The sequence below is a fragment of the Sciurus vulgaris genome, assembly GCF_902686455.1.
Source record: "Sciurus vulgaris genome assembly, chromosome: 18".
NCBI lineage: Eukaryota > Metazoa > Chordata > Mammalia > Rodentia > Sciuridae > Sciurus > Sciurus vulgaris.
The window spans coordinates 17,363,650-17,370,147 of NC_136479.1; positions in this window are offsets into that span (position 1 = coordinate 17,363,650).

The following is a 6,498-nucleotide window of genomic DNA, read 5'->3' on the forward strand; positions in this document are numbered from 1 at the left end:
TACATATATCTCCATTATTTTGTATAATATAGACTAATAATTACAAAATAAAGTTTATCAAAAAAGAATTACTAGCTAGGCATGGTGGCACACACCTGTAATTCCAGCTACTCAGAAGGTTGAGTCAGGAAGATCACAAGTTTGAGGCCAGCCCAGGCAACTTAGTGAAATCCTGTCTCACCAGGGAGGAAGGAGGGAAGGAAAAGGGGAAATACTGGGGAATGTTATTGGCCACAATATATTATATACATGTATGAATATGTAACAACAAATTCCCCATTACACATAACTATAATGCACCAATAAAAAGTAGGAAAAAAAAGAAAGAAATCCTGCCTTGCAAATTTTTTAGAAAGGGCTTGGGATGTGGTGGAGTGGTAGAAGGCTCCTGGGCTCAGTCCTCAGTACCAAAACAAAAATACATTCGTAGGTACATACACACATAAATAACAGTTAAAAATTCAGATTTTAAATCAGAAGCTGCCTCTTCCCCAGGCCTACATTTTTGTAGTTAAGTAGTCGTACCCCTTTTAGAGATGGCTGGGCCTCTCCAATTCACTACCCTGTCCCTTTCATTTATGTGACCTCAGTTCCTGCAGGCACCTGAGTGTGTAACCTTCCTGCCTAGCCTGGAACTTCATTCATACATTTGTTTAACATTCAAGATCATCCTGATGTAGTGATGGGCATGATGCGGGGAAGCTGGAGACGAAATCTGTGGCCTGCCCTGAGAGGTGGAGGAGGACCTCACTCTGTATGGACAGAGAAGTAGAGAAATCTGACCCAGTCAGGAAGAGGGCAGAACTTTGTTGAAGAGATGCTGACTGAGCTGAGACCTGAAGGATGACTAATAAGGGAAGACGGGAGGAGGAAGAGAGGATCAGGCAGAAGGATCCACGTATGCAAAGCCCTGTGATGGGGAAGAGCAGGGCCCTCTGGGGAGCCGAAGAGCCAGCCCTGTGGCACCTCTCTCCAGCACCTGGCCCTGTGCCCCAGGTCTCTTGTGTGCTCAGGAGGCCCTGCCTACCATTTCCTTTGCTATGTTGTGTGAAAGGCACTCTCTCCTCTTTCTGGAAAATGAGCTTTCATAGGCAATGACATGTTTATTTCATTGAATTTCTGGTATCTAGGTGGCACAAAATAATTATGGTTGGAACAGGATCTCTGTGGCACTTCCTGCTGAGCTCAACGCACCGGTGGAGGTTAACAGTACCTTTGTCCTTCTTCATCCACTTTTGCATGTTCTGTTCCGTGGCCTGGAATATCCTCCCTCTGTTGTCCTCCAAATAACCTCAGGGTTGGCTCGCCAGATTTACCAAGTAAAAATATCAGAATCCCAGGGAAATATGAGCTTCTGGTATGAAACGATTTTTAGCATAAGTTCCAGTGGGGGACTTATTAAAAATAAAAATTAAAAAATAATTTATCTGAAATTAAAATTAAAGACTTGTCTTATTCCCAAGGATATCCATATATACAAAAGCCTGTATGTATGCAAAGTCTATGGCTTCGCCTGTCTCCACCCACACTGCTGTCACCTGTATACTTTGTATATGTGTAAGTTGTATTGGGGATTGAACCCAGGGGTGTTCTACCACTGATCTACATCTCCAGCCCTTTTTATTTTTTTATTTTGAGACAGGATTGTGCTATGTTGCCAAAGCTGGCTTTGAACCTGGGATCCTCTTGCCTGAGCCTCCTGAGTTGCAGGATTCCAGGTAGGTGCCCCTGCTCCCAGCTCACGCCAATTATTCTAAACATTAATTTCCTTCCAGTCTGTGATCTCTTTGAGGCAAGAGCCTTACCTTTTGTTCACTTTTTTTTCATTTATAAAAGCTTAAGAAATATCAACCAGTCAGGAAGCATGGGTCACAAACATCTGTAGGCTGGATACCCACAGTTAAGGCCTTGTCTTAGCCCTCTGCACACCCTCAGGTCCAAAAGTACTCAGCACACAGTATCTGTCACATAAGTGAATGAAGACAAAATTGGATGGACTCAGCCAGACAGATTATAGATAGAAAAGACCCCTCCGCCTTTGTGGGTGTCTGTCCTAATGCAGTCAGGATGAGAAAAACATAGAGGACAGATCTTGACTTTCCAGCTTGGACAGAAAGGCTAGGATCCTAAGATTTTGCCTGGAACTAAAGGATAAGTTGGAAATCCCCAGGGCCTCATAAAGAGCTTACGGAGTACCTAGCCAAGCTTGTAGAGCCTTCTAAATTTAAAAAAGTCATATTCACATTCATATCATGTGATTTACTAATGAAAATAGTAACCACAAATGATGCGAAGTTCCTGAACACTGCGAAACAGTATTCTAATTAAGCACAGGGCTTTGGCAGAACCATCTCTGCACTCAACTTCACACCCTCATCTGATCCAATCAGAGGCCTGTCTGGGCTTATTCAACATTTACTGACCATGTACTTTGTGAACACGTGCCATTCTCAGCATTGGAAGCAGTGTTGGACAGGACAGATGAGGTTCTGGCATGCATGGACTTTGGGATCTGACAAGTAACCGTAGAACCACTTATTTATACAATTATTTCCATAATCAACTCTTAATTGTGTGCTGTGGAAAAGTACAGGGTGCTGATTAATGAGAGGGAGGAGGATTCTGGAAGGAAGTCAGGGTCTTCCCTGGGGAGGTGATAATGAAGCAAAGCTTTGAAGGCTAAGAGGGGGAAGATGCAAAGGGGGAGAGAAGAGGGTGGACACGAGTGTTCTAGACAGAGAGAACAGTATGAGCAAAGGCAGCAAGGAACATGACATGCTCAAGGGCTTAAGGCAGGCTGATGTGGCTGAAGACCACACAACAGGAGGCCGTGGGCAAAGAGGAATGAGTGAGGCACGGCTGGAACATGTCAGATCTGTCAGGCCCTTTGATGGTTAATTATTTTTCTTTCAACTTTTTGGGGTAAAATACACATAAAATATATCATCCTAGCCATTTTTCAACATATAGGTCAGCGTTATTAAACACATTCATAATATTGTACAACCATCACCCCCACTGTGATGGTTAATTTTATCTCAACTTGACTGCGCTACAGGGTGCCCAGATAGCTGCTTAAATATAATGTCTGTGAGAGAAGAAATTAGCATTTGAATTGATGGACTGAGAAAAGCAGATGGTCATCCCCAAGGTGGGTAGACCTGATCCAATCTGTTGAGGGCTTGAAAAGAAAAAGATGGAGGTGGTTGAATTCACTCTGCCTGACAGTATGAGCTGAGACACTGGTACTCTGCCCTTGGCGCTCTTGCTTCTCAGGCCTCTGAGTCACACCGCTAGCTTTCCTGATCCTCCAGCTTGCAGAAAGCAGATCACAGGCCTTCTTAGGTTGCATAACCATGTGAACCACTACCTTATAATAAACCTCTTTCTAGAAAAACGTCCAACTGGTTCTGTTTCTCTGGAGGACCCTAATATAGGCCAGAATAGGCCATGATGAGCTTGGTCATGACAGCAGCCCTCCTCCTCAACCTATCTTCCCCTTCCAGGGCTCCCTGCTTCTGGTCTGGCCCTGCTCAAATCTCTGAAGCATAGCCTGCCAGGATGACTTTACAAAAAACACAAATCTGACAATGTCACTACCCTGCTGAAAATATCTCAAGGCTTCTATTTTGTAAAGACCCAGATCCTTGTCTTCACTAACCGAACACCCACTTTGTTCAGGTACCCAGTACTCCCAACCCAGTCACAAACCCCAGGGAAAAGCAGACCCCACCCCCAGCTCTGACTGATCTACAGGGACACTCACTTCCCCAGCAATGATGGGGAAGTCAGGAGGGGGGACGTGCCTTGAGAAGAGTTTCTTTGCTTTTATTTAAGAGACAGAGCCACAGAGAACTGCTTTCTTCCCAAAGAAGGAAGTGCAGAGAAGCAGCCACCTGTGCAGAACCCACCCAAGCCTGCTGCAGATGCAGGGGCGAATAACAGAGGCGGAAAGACCCTGGCTCTCACTGACGTCACTAAATCAACCAGCCCTGGAGGCTGCCTTACTCGTGAACTTCCTGTTATATGGAACAATAAATCATCTTGTTTAAACTGGTTAGAATCTGGATTTTGTTATTTGCACACAGTATCCTGATACTTTTGCCTGGTAAAGAAAGGTCATTAGACTCTCATCTCTGCCTGGTTTCTCAGCAGCCACTTCTACCTCTCCTCTGACCCCAACCCTTGGATCCACTTTAGTTCAATTTTGTGAAACTTTTTTTTAAATCCCTCTGCTTGGGATACCCTTCCAATCCCCAACTGCCTGGGAAACTCCTACTTATCCCTCAGAGCTCTGAACACAACCAAGTTTTCTCCTCTGGATCCTTTATCACTTTTTTTCAGAAAAGGTTTTCCTTTTCTCGGTATTAAGTATCCTGGTCCCTGGGAAGCTAAATGATTTTGTCATAAGACAAAAATATTAATTTAATAGACAATTTTTCTTTTTCTTTTTTTTTTTATGATTGTAGGAATTTAATCCAGAGGCACTTCACCACTGAGCTACCTCCCCAGTCTTTCTTATTTTGAGACAGGTTCTCACTAAGTTGCTGAGTGTCTCACTAAATTGCTAAAGCTGGCCTCAAACTTGTGATCCTCTTTAGCCTCTGGAGTCGCTGGGATTACAGGTGTGTGCCACCACACCCAGTTTGACTAGACAACTTCTAATTTTAGTCCCCACTAAACATACATTCCTCCATGTTGAACCAGCCCAACTATCCACCCTTCACTTCAAAGCCTTCACAAGCCAGGCACAGTGGCATACACTTGTAATCCCAGCAATGTGGGAGGCTGAGGCAGGAGGATCACAAGTTCAAGGCTAGTCTGGGCAACTTGGTGAGACTCTCACCAACTTAGTGAGACCCTGTCTCAAAATAAAAAGGGTTGAGGACTTAAATCAGTGGTGAAGCACTGTTGGGTTCAATCCCTGTTACCAAAAACAAAACAACAAAAAGTCTTTCACAAAGGTAGTACCTTCAAGATAACAGATTAAGTGCAATTTCAGGCAATGGACCAGAGAGCTAACTAAATAGCAAATCTCACAGAGGTAAGATTTCCTGGGGTAAATGAAAGTGATACTGGAGAACTACTGGAATCTGGCAGAGTGGTACCAACTAATGACTGCCACTTCTGAAGAAACAAATCTGACTGATGAAGCCCTCAAACATTTGTTTTCTTCATGTGATTTTTACCATCCCACATATCAGGAAATGTGCCAGGTGCTATGGTTATAGCCAGGAGCAACAGAGACCTCCTACCTGTCTTAATCATATTTATGTATCTCCAGTGAGGGTACTTGGGATGGAACCAAGGACACTTTACCACTGAGCTCCGTTCCCGGTTATCAGCCTCCCAAGTGACTGGGATTATAGGTTAGTGTCACTCTACCTGGCCAATCTTTTATTTTTTGAGACAGGGACTAAACATTAATAGACTATGTAATTTAATACAGTAATGAGTAGTATGAAGAAAAAATAAAACAGGATAAAGGCAATATGAATGAGATTCCAAATTTGGATATAAAAATGTAATTTTCTGGAAAGGATGCTTTCTGAATGACACTAAGAGAATATAGTCAGGGACGGAACTGCCCTCTCACTCACTATGGTGGGTTCCTGGCAGCCATGGTCATGAGACATGATTCTGTTCCACGGACCACAGCTGATTGGACCAGGGGTAGACAGCCAACCCAATTAGCCAATTAGATTCTCTCCTGGAAGTATGGCTATTCAACACTGGTTATCTTGGTGGTGGTGTAGGAGACAAGTCAGCTCTAGAGCTGGGGCACTTCTTAGACAAGTATAGAGATGCAGAGGAAGCCAGTGTCCAGAGGGGAGATGAGAAGGCAGACACAAACATCAGAAGCTGTGGTCTCAGAGGGACGAATGTGACTGCCTTGGGTGCCCATGGGTTCCTAGACACAGATTCCATTTTTCTTGAGGTCCGATTGGAAGTCCTCCCCTCTGGACCTGTAAAAGTCCTAATTCTTACAATAAATTCCTTTCATAGATTCAGTTACTGAATGTGTTTTATGTCTTGCAACCAAGTTTCTAAGAAAGAAAATAATGGTGATCATGATGGATAATAGGTAACATTAGATGTCAGGTAATGTTCTAGGAACTTCCCATTATCTATGCTACACTCATAACTCTTTTGAGATAGGTATAATTCTTTTTTTTAAATATATATTTTTTAGATTTCAATGGACAATAATAAATTTTACAAAATATAAATTTTATTTATATGTGGTGCTGAGAATCGAACCCAGAGCATCATGCATGCTAGACAAGCGCTCTACCACTGAGCTACAACCCCAGCCCAAGACAGGTATACTTCTTATTCCGATTTTAATGCTGAGGAAACTGAGGTGCAGAGAAGTCACAAAGAAGGTGACAAAATCAGCCTTGAATCTAGACAGCTGGCTCCATGCTCTTTACCACTGTACTATTCTCTCAAAGACACTGGGGGACCAACCTGAAGTTATTTACAACCCATGAAGTC